The following is a 15,483-nucleotide window of genomic DNA, read 5'->3' on the forward strand; positions in this document are numbered from 1 at the left end:
ACAGGAAGGGCCAACTCAGCAGGGAGGGGCACGCCCTCCCGAAGCCAGAGGCTTCTTTTCAAATCAACTCAGAACTGCCTTACAGGTTTCTTGGTTTATTTTGTATTGTTTTGTTTTCACTCACCCAAGCCTACGTTCACTGATTTGGCTCAAATCACAGTTTTCACTTATGCACACAACTAAGTTCACACAGTAAGAAACAGAGCACTGTGAGGTTGGGAACCAGAGCAATATTAAGGTTACACATGTCAGGGATCTACCTTTATCCTCAATACATACAATTACCTCTGACAAAGATCACAAATCCAGCAATTAATTTCTTTCTTTCTTCCTTTCTTTCTTCCTTCCTTTCTTTCTTTCTTTCTTTATTTATTTATTTATGTTAGTACGTCAGAAGAGGGCACCATCTGGTTGCTGGAACTTGAACTCAGGACCTCTGGATGAACAACCAATGCTCTTAACTGCTGAGCCACCTCTCCTGCCCCATGGCATTTTCTTAAAGGGTTGGGATTCATTGTTGTGCAAAGTGAAACCTGGGAAGCCCTTGGCTTGCTCAGCAGCATTCATTGTCTCAACTGCATAGGCACACACACAGTCCTCAATGTGTACCATTTCCATGACAGAACTAAGACTTAGGAACAAACACTGACTGTAAACAATGTATCTTCACTTAGTCCTATTAAGACATAAATGTAGGCAGGGAATGTAGCTCAATGGTAGAACAGTTTAGCTACTATGACCGCCCAAAGCACTAAGTTAAATCCTAAAATACAACCCTCCAAAAGAAATAAACATTTTGATCAAAGACTAAGTTTTTGGATTTTCTTCCAAAATAAAAATTTTAGAAATACTAGAAATTTAATAAATTATCTTTGCTTTTAAAAGTTGGGTATTACAGAAATATAATTTGAAAAATGTTAAGACGAGTATGTAGTGCATGTCTGTAACCCCAGGGATGAGTCAGTAGTTCAAGGTTCAATGTCATCCATGAGGCTATCAAAGATCACATTTCAGATTTTTTAAGAAGGAAAAATAATTATGCTAAAGCTTATGAAGAGAGATAAAAGTAGTGAAGATCTTTATAGATACACATCCTAGAACTCTTTGTAGAAATACACATCCAGTTTGTAATTAGAAGTATGACTAATGTCTATCAAGTGGGTCTAATGTGCATACACTATACTCCCAGACCTTGGTAGGTGGAGAAGAGTTCATACCTGGGCTGCATGACTGTCTCAAAGCTGGCCAGTGCTGCTGCCTGAGCCCGAGAGCATGAAATCCTATGGGACAAACAGTGATGCTCACGACACCATCAGTACCAGAGTAGCCGTCCTGAACATGTTTCCAGAAGCCAACTGTTTACAGAAACGATGCTTCACTAATACAGACACCTGCCTTTGTTTTTTCTGTTTTCATTTTTATAGCTACAGATTAAATGTGATAAGACGAGCAAACTCTGATCATGAACAGGAATGAAGTATGCAATGTGGACTAACTCTACATCATTCTATTTTAATGTTTGTAAGACAGCGTCCCCTTTTTCTAAGACTCTTGCTTACGTTGAAAAAGTGAGTTTTCCCTTTACTAAACAGCTACATCTGTTAAGTACCATTTAAAAGAAAAAACATCCTGTTGTTTATTTGGGTTTTGTTTAGGTGATTTTGGATTTTGGTTGGTTTGAGATTTTTGGGAGCTGAGTCTATTTTGAGTCAGAGCCTCGTAGAGCTCAGGTTAGACTAAATCTCATTGTGTAAGCTCACTCCAAAGCCCTGAATCTACTGTCCGCATCTCCCAAATACTCAGAGTACAAATTTTGTGTCATTATATGGAGCTGAATGGTATAGCTTTGTTTGTCTGCTTTATTTGTTCTGCTGTACGTGGTAAGGATTAAATCTAAAGCTTCCACCAGTAGTTGAGCACTGCAACAATAATTACATACTAAGTCTGGAGTTCACACCCCAGCATTGGTGTGACAAGCCAGACGGTCTGTGCACACCTGTAGACCCAGCACCAATGAGGGGCTGAGGTAGAAAAATCAGTACAGGATGCTGGCTTCCAGTCTTGCCAGGAAAGTAAAAACAAACACGTGAAGCCCCCGGTGCAGGGAGCACTTCTGCTTCCACAGGCATAGATTCAGAGTGACAGAAAGATGCTCCCAGATGTGTGTGTGAACGTACATGTGTGCGTGCATACACACACACATGCACACACATACATACGCGCACACACAGACATACATAAGCCACACTGAGGTACAATTCTGATGAACAGAAGGAAAAACAGCCCTTTGCCCAAATTAGCATAATGTCTAAGCTGTACCTAAGCAGTGATGGACAGCTCTATAGCACCCTCCTGGCTTTTCAAAGAAATGAGTGTAAACCCCTGGCTAGACTGATGTCCCTTATTTTTTGTCTTGTTTACTGTTTTTTTTTGTTCTTTTTTTTTTGTTTACTGTTTTTAGGAAATGCCTTGTACAGCTCATAGTGGCCTTGAACTGCCCAAAGTCACCACGGATGATTCTGAACTCCTGATCCTTCTGGTTCTATTTCCAAAGTGCTGATATCATGGGCATGAACTGCCACACTTGCTCTTCTGCCACGCTGGGGATCATGGGGACCCCAACTTTGTGCATGCACCCTCCCACCTGAGCTGAATTCCCAACCCTATACTGTTCCTCTGGCACAGGAACTCACTCTGTAACCCAGACTGGCCTCAAATGCCTAGTCATCCCTTGCCTCAGTCTCCCATGTTCTAAGATTATAGACACAATTACCACACCCAGCTTGTCTGCTTTTTTATTTTTTGAAATCTTATCAACTTCATGAGTCCAATACTGTGATTTTGTGTGTGTGTGTGTGTGTGTGTGTGTGTGTTTGAATAGATTAATTCAGACCTCTCTCCAAAGAATATACATGAAAAACCTTGTGTTCAACTTCACTTCAGTCCTTACGACAGCCTGCAAGTGTGAAAGGATCCCAGGAAGGAACAGTTAGCATGATGACCTGCACATTTGCCGTGGGCTGTCTGATAGCTATGGTCTGTGTCTGGAAGCCTGCCCTCAACCATTTGCTGTTAGGATTCAACCACTGGTGCTTTCAACTCACTGTACCCGTCCCTGTGTCACACGGCTTTACCCAGTGTTCTTACATAGGGACCTTTCATTACAGAGAGAAAAATAATCACACAACAGACTTAGCAGACTTAGTTAATAACTGAGAAAAAATGAAGAAATGCTACAATCAGGTCCATCACTGGGGACACTGCAGTCTATGTCTACAAGGAAAACGTATCAGTCACCCATTAAATTTGCTTTAATTTTCTTTTAAAGTGGCAAAATGGGCAAGCTTCTGTGACACAGTTTTTGGAGCCCAGAGAAATGACTCTCAGTGGTGTGAAATACACACCACTGTCTTTTTCCAGAGCTTTTGCAAAAAAAAAAAAAACCACATATAAAGTAAGCATCAAGTAGCACCTACTACGTCCAAGCATGAGCGCGCACACTTATTACTCAATGTACAAAAGTGACTGGTCACTGTGCACAAGTACACAATCAGTGAGTATAGGACAGTAACCAAATAACACCAATGCTTACGAAGACCTTCCGTGATTCAAGAGCTACATTGCATGTTTTACTAATTCAACCCCAAGTATCTGAATCTGGAACCTGTTACTGAACATAAGGAAGACAGAATACATATATGTACATACAGAAAACCATTCAGAATCTAAAATCTTGACATGAAATACTGTCTGAAGGAAACAGTGTAGAGAATATGTCTGTATGGACATGGCACCTTTCCATAAGAAATTTGATGGCTATGGCTTCCATAGGAAATAGGAGGTGGGATATTGGGGAGGCAGAAAGGATTCTGGGATAGAGCAAGGCACATGGAGATTTGCCCGGGATGTGAAGAAAGGATCTAGGGTTATTGAGCATAGGTAATCAGCCACCTGAAGGAATACAGATTAGAATAAATGGATTATAATCTAGTCAGAGAATTTATGATCAAGTCTGAGTCATGGGAGTAGACTTCTACAAAACAGATTAGCTGAGTGTAAATAAGTCAGACTGAGTAGAGGCAAAAATTTAAATTTAAAATGTTAGCAATTGTTACATTGTGGTTAGGTGTTGAAATATCATATTGGTGAAAATTAAAGATCTAGATAATTTAGGCCCAAACCGCGGATTGGAAAATTCATTATTAATAAGAAACTCATGCTCTTCAACTTTACCTACAGAGTCAGTGTAATCTCAATCATAGATTTTGACAGGGTGGTTTCAAAGTTCTGTGGAAAGCAATGACCTAGACTAGGACAAAATATACAAAGAAAAACATGACCCCATGAGACAGACGGTCAGCAGGATGAGGTCACAGTGAGAGGTCAGCAGGGGAGGTCACTGTGAGGTGTCAGCAGGGGAGGTCACTGTGAGACAGACGGTCAGCAGGGGAGGTCACTGTGAGACAGACGGTCAGCAGGGGAGGTCACTGTGAGAGGTCAGCAGGATGAGGTCACTGTGAGAGGTCAGCAGGGGAGGTCACTGTGAGAGGTCAGCAGGGGAGGTCACTGTGAGAGGTCAGCAGGGGAGGTCACTGAGAGGTCAGCAGGGGAGGTCACTGTGAGAGGTCAGCAGGGGAGGTCACTGTGAGAGGTCAGCAAGGGAGGTCACTGTGAGAGGTCAGCAAGGGAGGTCACTGTGAGGTCAGCAGGGGAGGTCACTGTGAGAGGTCAGCAGGGGAGGTCACTGTGAGAGGTCAGCAGGGGAGGTCACTGTGAGAGGTCAGCAGGGGAGGTCACTGTGAGAAGTCAGCAGGGGAGGTCACTGTGAGAGGTCAGCAGGGGAGGTCACTGTGAGAGGTCAGCATGGGGAGGCAGCCACTGTGCACAGACCTTACCTTGATTCCCATATTTTATAAAATTGCAGGACAGAATCAACACCCTAGAGTTGTCTACTCACACCCATAGCAAGCATACTGTGGCACACATACAGAATGAATAGATAAGATGATAGACAGACAGACAGACAGACAAGCTGACTGATTGACTGACTTTCTCTGGCTCTTGTGAGCTGGCTGAGCAAGTGACAGAGAGCTCTAGAAAGCCTGATAACCTAGTGTTTGGTGCTCAGTACCCAGAACATAAAAGCAGAGAAGTAACTGCAGCAATACATCCTCTAACACTCCCTGGTGTACCCATGCTAACATGTCCAAACGCACGCATACGCATACACAATAAGAAAGAAAAAATTTTAAATGAAAATTGTATTAAAAAAGTTTTTGGGGGGTTGGGGATTTAGCTCAGTGGTAGAGCGCTTGTCTAGCAAGCACAAGGCCCTGGGTTCGGTCCTCAGCTCCGAAAGAAAAAATAAAGTTTTTGGGACACATTTCCTCGGGTGACCAGGTTTAGTTGGCCTGGAACTCACTGTGTAGACCATGGTAGCCTTGAACTCATTCACAGAGATCTTCATGCCTCTGCTTCCTGAATGCTGGGATTAAAGGCATGCAACACCATGACTGCACTGAAGAAGTACACATACAAGCAACACTACACAGACCCAGCAGGTTATAGTTATATATTTATTGATAGGTAGGCAGGTGTATGGATGAATGGTAGACAGACAGACAGACAGACATGTCCCAGGGACAGACGGGGAAAGGACATGCATGCATTGAGTCTGAGAGGGAGCAAAGGGAGTCAGGACTGGGTACAAGAGAGAGGATGGAGGCAGGAGAGTTACTGTGGGAAAGGAATAATTATATTTTACTTTCTAGAAGAAGCTAGGCATTGTAAGTATCAGGAGGAAAAATAATTTTCACACACATGAAAATAAAAGTTACACCCTGTCAGACAGCACAACGTGGAAAAACGTTATGTTCAGCAAAAGAAGCAACTTACATAATAATGTATGTTTTTACTTACACCAAATCACTAGAGTCATCAAAATCATGGAAACAAACCAGAAAGAAAGGTTTCCAGGGGATGAGTGGAGAAACGAAGGCAGAGTGGTTTGATGAATTCATTTTAATTTTGCAAGAAAAAAAATTCTGAATATACATTGTAGACAAATGACTATAACCTTAACTATTGTTTAAAATTATTTAAAAGGTCAGTTTTATATTCCTTGTTTTAACAAACTAAAGTAAACTTTTTCTGAATAAATAAAAACACAGCATGTTGTTGGAAATGTGCTGCAGACATAAGTCACACTGCCGTGGAAGTGTGAGAGCGACCTCCGAGAAGGGCATGTTCACCAGATTTCCACAGAATCGAGTATAATATTTGTAATAATTCCCTGCATTTGCCTTTACCCACATGGAATTAAAACATGCATCCATGGCAATAGTCATAGCACCTTCACTCTTAATGACTGAACACCACACATGGACTTAGCACACGGCACCTTCACTCTTAATGACTGAACACCACACATGGACTTAGCACATAGCACCTTCACTCTTAATGACTGAACACCACACATGGACTTAGCACACGGCACCTTCACTCTTAATGACTGAACACCACACATGGACTTATAGCATATAGCACCTTCACTCTTAATGACTGAACACCACACATGGACTTAGCACATGGCACCTTCACTCTTAATGACTGAACACCACACATGGACTTAGCACACGGCACCTTCACTCTTAATGACTGAACACCACACATGGACTTAGCACATGGCACATTCACTCTTAATGACTGAACACCACACATGGACTTATAGCATATAGCACCTTCACTCTTAATGACTGAACACCACACATGGACTTATAGCATATAGCACCTTCACTCTTAATGACTGAACACCACACATGGACTTATAGCATATAGCACCTTCACTCTTAATGACTGAACACCACACATGGACTTAGCACATAGCACCTTCACTCTTAATGACTGAACACCACACATGGACTTAGCACACGGCACCTTCACTCTTAATGACTGAACACCACACATGGACTTAGCACATGGCACATTCACTCTTAATGACTGAACACCACACATGGACTTAGCACCCGGCACCTTCACTCTTAATGACTGAACACGATACATGAACTTAGCACATAGCACCTTCACTCTTAATGACTGAACACCACACATGGACTTAGCACATAGCACCTTTACTCTTAATGACTTGACACCACACGTGGACTTAGCACATGGCACCTTCACTCTTAATGACTGAACACCACACATGGACTTTGCACACAGCTCAATAGTGGACAATGAATGTATATTGTGGAAGGCCCTGGGTATGTTTCCCTGGCACAAAATTATCAACAGCAACAAAAGTCAGAGAGCCACAACACATATTGGTGTGTAAATTAGTTGGAATATATTTATACAACGGAATAGTATTCAGCAATAAACACAACGGCACTGAAAAATGTGACCACTTTTATCAACCTTTGAATACTAACCTGTTAATGTATATTCTCTATTACTCAGCTTAATGGGAAATAAGAAATCACAAGCTTTCCTATGACAACAGATCAGTGATTTCGTCAAAAAAGAAGAAAGTAGAAAATACTTTTAAACACATTATAATTAAAGTAGTACATATCAAAATATACAGAATGGTATTTTAGGTGGGCTCAGAACAAAATTGCCTGAAATGCATACATATGAAAAATGGCTGACCAATTAAAGCTCTTGAGCAACCTTCTCAAAAAACAGTACAGTTAAATAAAGACAATGGAACTTAATATTTTTTAAAAGGTATAAAGATGACCTTCAAATCACAGGCGGCTTTCTCATGTGTATGGTGGAATTTGTTAAGTTCCAGGAAAAAGCCCAGTGGAGGAAGACAGAGAAGGAAGATCTCACCCCAGAGCCTACAGACACAGAAGGGTTAACAGACCCAGGGTACAGAGAGCTTGACCAGCACACAGAACACCCTAGGTTCAATTCCCCCGGGGGGATGTAGGAATCAGCTAAAATTAAGTGGAAAATAGCAAAGGTTGACACAGAAATGGAGGGACCAGGATTCTCATTAACCACTCCTGGAAGTTCAAATTATACAGCAGCAATTGCATCAAACTGCAGAAAGGTTGAGCAGCATTATCCTTCCTGACCAAAGCTGAGAAACTGCTCAGCTATGGAGATGCTCACTGTTCAGCAAAGAGCAGTCAAAGTGAGCCAACACTGGTGCACACAGACGGGCCACCTTCCAGTCAGGGAAGCCAGATGAGCCACAACACCCAACAGCACAAAACAACTGACCAACTGCTTGTTGGTTTATTTGTTATGGACTGACTTCTTGCTTTCTGACTGACTGAACTTTCTTTTTTTTTTTCTTCCTTTCTTATACAGTGTCTCACATATCCCAGAATGGCCACAAATTTGCTAAGTAGCCAAGGCCAGATTTGAAGAATTCTATGTGTTCTGGGCATCTCCCCAGCCCACCAAAAGAAACTTTCATGTACCTTTAAAGAAATTTTATTTGTTGACCTAAATTTTTAAAAGAAATTAGCATATTATAAAGTGGTTCTTCTCCAACTACATTTGAAGACTGCCTATATGCATACTAATACAAACAGATGAGACATGATATGACGGGTAGCCCAACATTGCTTGTTGTCAAACCTGACAATCTGAGTTCAATACCCAGGCCCCACAGGGGAAGGAGAGAACAGACTCCAACATGCTGTCCTCTTGACTGTCACACATGTACACTGTGGTACACATGTGCACATGGCTTAAGGGCAGGAACATACAAATTAATGCAATTTAAAACAAAATATCTTAGAGTCTTTTCATTATCTTAGTCTCTCTATATAAAACCTTATAAATGCACATTTAAAAGTCATGACAATATATACATAAATATTCTCTTTTAGTGCAATGAATTTTTGGGTCTTATAGCATATTCTGACATTTATGGAGCATGTGTGTGTGTGTGTGTGTGTGTGTGTGTGTGTGTGTGTGTGTGTGTTTAAGTGTGCGTGCACATACCTATGTGTACCTGTGCCGAAAGACAACATACGTACTGCTCTCCCTAAGGTGCCATCCACCTTGGTTTTAAGATCGTCTCACTGTGACTTGTTGCTCTCAGACTAGGCTAGGCTTACTGGAAAGTCTCAGGGATCCGCTTGTCCCACTTGTCTCTACTGCCCAGAGCGGTGCTGGAAACAAACTCTGGTCCTCAGGTTTGTATGGCAAGCACTTGGCTGACTGTGCCATCTCGCCAGCTCCAGTGATCTGTTATTTTATTTGAAAACCTGAGTTATATTAAAAGCACTTTGTGGTATATATAAATGCAGATTTTTAAAATATGCCTTTATCTTTTAAACTTATGTAGTTGACACAGTATTCTAACATATTTTGCAAATAGAATAGAACATAATTACTGATTTTAATGATGGTCTAGAACAGTTTCTCAACTTGAGTTATGACCCTTTAGGGATTCAATGACACTTTCATAGGAGTCGCCTAAGTCCATCTGTATATCAGATATTTACATTGTGATTCATTAACAGTGGCAAAATTACAGTTATGAATCCACAAAAATAGTTTTACAGTCGGAAGTCAGCACAACATGAGGAACCATGTAAGGGTCACAGCATTTAGGAAGCTTGAGAACCAATGCTCTAGAACAGGTCTTGACAGTCCGTCTGATACCAATCAGTTAGGAGGTAACGTTGTCTCTGCTTCTACAGGGAAGCATCAGTCTCTGTCCACTACAATCCAATCCCAGCAGCCCAGGTTTGCAGCTTCCGCAATGCTCATCTGCAGACTTGAGATCCACAGAGATATCAATCCCTGACAACGCAGCAGGAGAGACTTAGACCCCTTCTGAGAAAACTCAGGGGAAACAGCAAAGGTGGCAAGCCCAAGTTCTAAAGAGCTTTCCACAAAATTCCGACAATGCGTGGTCACCTCAGGAAACCCAAGTAACAACCTCCAGTGTCCACAAAAGGCAGAGAGAAGGGCTGCTTACCACAGAAGCAGCACACCCTGGCTTAGGTTGTTCATTTCCTTCGAAGAAACAGATTGCATGACTCTGGAAGGCCTAAAGGAGTCCATGGCTGACTCTGGCTTCCTACTTCCACCTGCTACTGGTTGAGAGTTTGGGGTATTTTTAATTCAGACACACTCTTTCTACTGTATCACATTGGCAGTAGACATTTAATTATTTGTTGAATTTTCCTAAAACTTATGCTATTGAGACTGGCTCCCAAATAATTCTCCAGATATTTGTACTCATTCTTCATGATACAAACACATTTGCCTAATTTCAGTTTCCAAACTTAGCATTGTACTTTCTCCTCGGTACTGCGCATGCTCCACCCCCATCTGTACATCTTTCTCCTCGGTACTGCGCATGCTCCACCCCCCATCTGTACATCTTTCTCCTCGGTACTGCGCATGCTCCACCCCCCATCTATACACCTTTCTCCTCGGTACTGCGCATGTGCCACCCCCATCTGTACTCCTCCTCACACCCACTATGTTCCTTCAAACCAGATGCAGTGTTCCCTCAGGGAACTTTAGATCTCTGGGTCTTCCTCTAACACACCTCATGCCACGTTATGCTTCTTGGCACAACTTATGACTACTATAGTTAAATAATTCCATGATTGATTACTTTAGTATCTGACTCTCCCTTATGATGTAAGTGCTGTATGATTCTATCCACAGAGACGTTTACAACTGACTCAAAATAAGTCTTTGTTGAATAAATAACTTTAAAAATCATTTATATAACTTACACATAAACTGAAAAGGTTACTTAATATCTTTAGACTATAGTTTCCAAATATGTAAAATGAAAATAATACAAATCCTCCCTCCCTTACTGAGTTGTGGAGACTAAAGGCAAATTGCAAAACTCTAAAATGGTTTAAAAAGTTAATCTATTATTCTCAGGAAAATATCTATATTTAATATTCTCATATTTAATATCTATATCTGATATTAGCTAAATCTTAAAAAATATTACAGGTTAACGAGAAGATAACATGTTATGTAATTATCTGACAAAACTTGATAAGCAGACATTCGTTCCAGTCATTAACAGCTATGACAGTCTAAGCACTGAGCACTTCCTAACTGTCCATCTCATATGTAAATCGGCCAGACCTACTGCAACTCAGGTTCCAGAAAGCAGCATTTGCTATGAGGGGGGTCCACAGTCAAGTACACCAGCAAAAGTGTGAGTCACTAGTGAAAGATGAGTCTTCACAATTCTGTCACGACTGCACCTGAGTCAACAGATTCAGGAAAACACACCCCGTGTCACACTTGCTGGGTCTACAGTCTTTGGTCTTTAACACGACTACAACAACACACATTTCTTTCCTCTGCTTCGCTGCAGCCTAAGCCTAGAAATAGCAGAGAGAAAAGGTATGTTCCTCTTGTCAGTATACATAAATACGCCCCAATGATTCACTCACATCCTTCAGGTGTCTCTGATAGCCTTAGAACTCTTTTAAAATCCTATTCAAGAGGACTGCTTGGTCTGGCCACGGTGGTAGAAAATGTCTAACCCTTAAGAGATGTGAAACCCCAGGGAGTGGGAGGCCTGGCTGGGGATGGAGGGTTGGGGAGGGGACATCCTCCTGGAGACCGTGGGGAGGAAGAATGGGATGAGGAACTATGGGAGGGCAGACCAGGAGAAGAGTAAGGACTGGACTGTAAAAAAAAATAAAGGTAATTTTAAAAATCCTATGCAAACAACCAAAAGGCAGATATTTAAAAGTATAATTATCACTCACAGGCAAATTTGCACTCTGCAGTCCACAGTCTTCCTAGGTATTCCTATGATAATCTATAGACATGTGTAGCCTGTCTGTATACATACTCATCTCTACATATAACTACATGTATGTGTTAAAACCCAATACATGCTCCACTGTGTAGTTATTTAGGCTTGGCTTGTATCTTTGCCTAGAAAGGAATCTCTGGCAAAACGTGGCCAACAGCTCTTCAATCCATCCCTTCAATCCATCTCTCACCCCCAAGGACAGCACTCAGGATGATGGCACTCAGAGGATGTTTGGAAAAGCCTAAGCCTTCAGAAAGAGCTGCCTAACTCACCCTAAAAGTCAGGTTCTGGAAGACCCACTCTTTAAACTCAAAGGAAAGCACTCCAAGTTGGAAAACAAAAAACAAGACACAAGTTACAATACCTTCCTAATATAAGGTAATGATGATGTAAATGAGCCCAAACAATATGGAAACCACTATGGAGCCTCCTCAAAGAATTAGTCTGAGTCAGAGCCAGGCAGCAGTGGTGCACTCTTTAATCCCAGCACTCAGAAATGCAGCAGGAGGTGATCTCTGTGAGTTCAAGGCCAGTCTGAGCTACACAGAGAGTTCCAGGACAGCAAAGGATACACAGAAAACCCTGTCTTGAAAATTGTAGGAAAAACAAGAATCAGAAAGGAGGTTCACATATTAAGTTTGTTTTTTCCATTCCTATAAATTGTGTCAAACTTTCTATGGGATCTGCACTTCTGGTAAACTGGCCATTTTCACATGTTAATTCTACCTCTCTATGAGCTTGGGAAGTCTTTCCATCTTGCAATGTCTTTTCCCCTATGCGGAAGCAAAACCTCTAGGCCGGCAGAGCCTATGGCCTTGGGAATGGGAAGCAGAGTTTTTCGAGTAGGCTGAGAGGGGTGGTGGTGATGGACCACTTCCATTTACAGCCTAGACTCCTGGACCTGTAAATCCCCGAGGTGGGAGAAGTGGCAGCACACATTAGACACCGATTCTGCAGGACAAATGGACGTGCCAGTGAAAACAAAAGCGGCCTTATTCCACATCCTTTTATGCAGACAACCACTAGAAAGAACAGCCCAGATATCGAGTGGCTCTTCTGACTTCAAATGACCCAGACTCAGGATAGGTTGCCTCAGCTCAAATGATCCGATCAAGAAAATCCTTCACAATGTGCCCAGCTGCTTAGAGAAACTAAGCTGATATTCAGCTAGAAGTATCACTCCTACTGACTATCAATCATAGTGTTGGAAGTGCCACACTTGCCAGGAGAGGCATCACCCAGCTAAAAAACCCTGCCACCCACAACAGCTTGGCAAAATGCACTGGGGAATTAACTGCAGAAATGTTACGGGAGTAACCAACAACTTCTGCAAAGTGGTCACAGCAAGAAAATGGCTCCTAATATGACACTGATGTGAGTCAACCCACATCAAAGAAGATCCTTGCAGTGCATGGGGACGGACAGAGATGAGTGTCTTTCTCCTCTTGTAGCATGCACAGTATCTTATTGGTACCTTACCATGAAATTATAGGGTGAAACTTCTAGTGAGGCATCTGCTGCACTTCTCTGTGTTCAGTAACATATTGAAGTGTTAGCTTCAGACACAGGGCCTTACCATCAGGCTGTGAGAATGACCGATGGCCTGTGATGCTCAGGGGTTTCCCTGGAGCGAGACCCTTTGGCCAACAACTCTACATCCCATCCTTCTTCTTATTTAATCCGCTTACCCTTTCTGTTTCTTTATAACACTGATTTTTAATACCCTTCTTTGGGAGATCCTCTTCCCCTTCCTAGACCTTTCCTTGGTACTCAGCCTCAGTGGTTATTGTAGCAGGCATATTGAAGGCTCAAAAGATAGCATCCATGTAAGAGGAAACATACTGTCCTACAGATTCCATTGCTGCAATGACACACTATGCCCAAAAGGCAAGTTGAGGAGAAAAGTGTTTATTTGGCTTACACTTCCACACTGTATTCCACCACTGAAGGAAAACAGGGCAAAAACTCAAATAAGAGAGGAACCTTGAGGCAGGAGCTGATGCAGAGGCTGTGGAGGGGTGCTGCTTACTGGCTTGCTCTTCAGAGCTTGCTCAGCCTGCTTCCTCATAGAACCAAAACAACCAAACAATGGGCTGAGCCTTCTCACCCACAATCACTAATTAAGAAAATACCTCCTCAAATGTAGAGCTTGACTACATCCCAATCTTATGTAGGTATTCTCTCAATTGAGGATCCCTCCTCTATGATGACTCTAACTTGTGTCAACTTGATATAAAACTAGCCAAGACACATACAATATTTGGCTCTTTTGGATCAGGATTATTTTTTCAGTTTCAGGCATCTACTGAGAAGTTAATAATTTCATTTTTACTGGGTGAATTATATTCTATTGTGTGAATGCACCACATTTTCACAGTTCATTCCTCAGCTGATAGACGTCTCAGCTGTTTCCAACTTCTGCCTATTATGAACAGAGCAGTGATGAGAGCGATCATCTCTGTAGGTGGACTGAGGTCTCTGAGTGTGTGTACGAGAGTGGTACAGCTGGATGGGAAGGTACATCAATTCTAGCTTCCTAAGCAACAGTCACTCTGATTTCCAAACTTGCTGTATCAATTTGCACTCCCACCAGCAATAAGTAGTGTTGCCCCCTACCCCAGTTTCTCACCAGAATGTGTTCATTTGTTTTATTGATCTTGGCCATTGTGACTGAGAACAATGAAACCTCAAAGTAGTTTTAATTTGCATTTCCCTGAAGGCTAAAACTGTTGAGCATTTAAGAACTTCTCAGTCTCATAAGGTTCAGTTTTTGACAACTCTCTGCTGAGTTCTATATCTTATTTTTTCAATTGAGTTATTTTTTCTTGATGCTCGCAATTTTTAGTTCTTTGTGTACTTTAAATGCTGACTCTCTATCAAATGCAAAATTGGTAAAGACCCATTTCCATGCTATAGCCTGCTGCTTTGCCTGAATGATGGTGTCTTTGGCCATAAAGAAGCCTTCAGCTTCATGAGGTTCCATTTATTAACTGTTGGCTTCTTATGTGCAAATGAAATATAATATCTTGGCTTCCCAACTGCCAAGGGCCTCATGCTTCTGCAGCCGCACCTTTCTTTCCCAGCTTGGACTGCAGTTCCCTCTGAAACTCTAAGCCTTTCCTTTTCTTCTTCATGTTGCTTCTTAGGGTATTCTATCACAACAACACAGGAACCACCAGTACAAAAGATAAGAGTAATAACACGTACGGAAGGCTACAAACAGGAGAACCAGGCCTCAGAAGCTAGCCTGGGATACACAAGATACTATCTCAGAAAGACTAAAAAAAATTTAAAGGGGAAGGTTTCTATAGAGAAGCATACGAACTAGATACAGAGATATCAAGGAGCTGGAGATGTGGATGAGAAGCAGAATATTTAGTTCAATCAACCATGATCAAGACCCTTAGTGGTTCCTTGGGACCACAAAAAAAAAAATAAACAAAGATACCAAAATGTTAATAGAACTCTATTATACTAATATAATGTCATTTAAATTTACTAAATGTAGGGTTGGGGATTTAGCTCAGTGGTAGAGCGCTTGCCTAGCAAGCGTAAGGCCCTGGGTTTTGTCCCCAGCTCTGAAAAAAAAGAAAAAAAATTTACTAAATGTAATAGTGTTCTACCATATTGCTTTTTCATTAATATTAAATTTTCTTTGGTTTTTTTTTGGTTTGGTGTGTATGTACATAATATGTGTGATATGTGTG

At 41.7% G+C, this 15,483-nt stretch overlaps 1 protein-coding gene across 2 annotated transcripts in view; it reads right to left on the reverse strand.

The window, feature by feature from the left end:
* The window catches only part of Ttc28 (tetratricopeptide repeat domain 28), a 442,550-nt gene that overhangs the window by 363,656 nt on the left and 63,411 nt on the right, over positions 1 to 15,483 (reverse strand). The window lies entirely within an intron of this gene.

The sequence above is a fragment of the Rattus norvegicus genome, chromosome 12, assembly GCF_021556685.1.
Source record: "Rattus norvegicus strain SHRSP/BbbUtx chromosome 12, alternate assembly SHRSP_T2T, whole genome shotgun sequence".
NCBI lineage: Eukaryota > Metazoa > Chordata > Mammalia > Rodentia > Muridae > Rattus > Rattus norvegicus.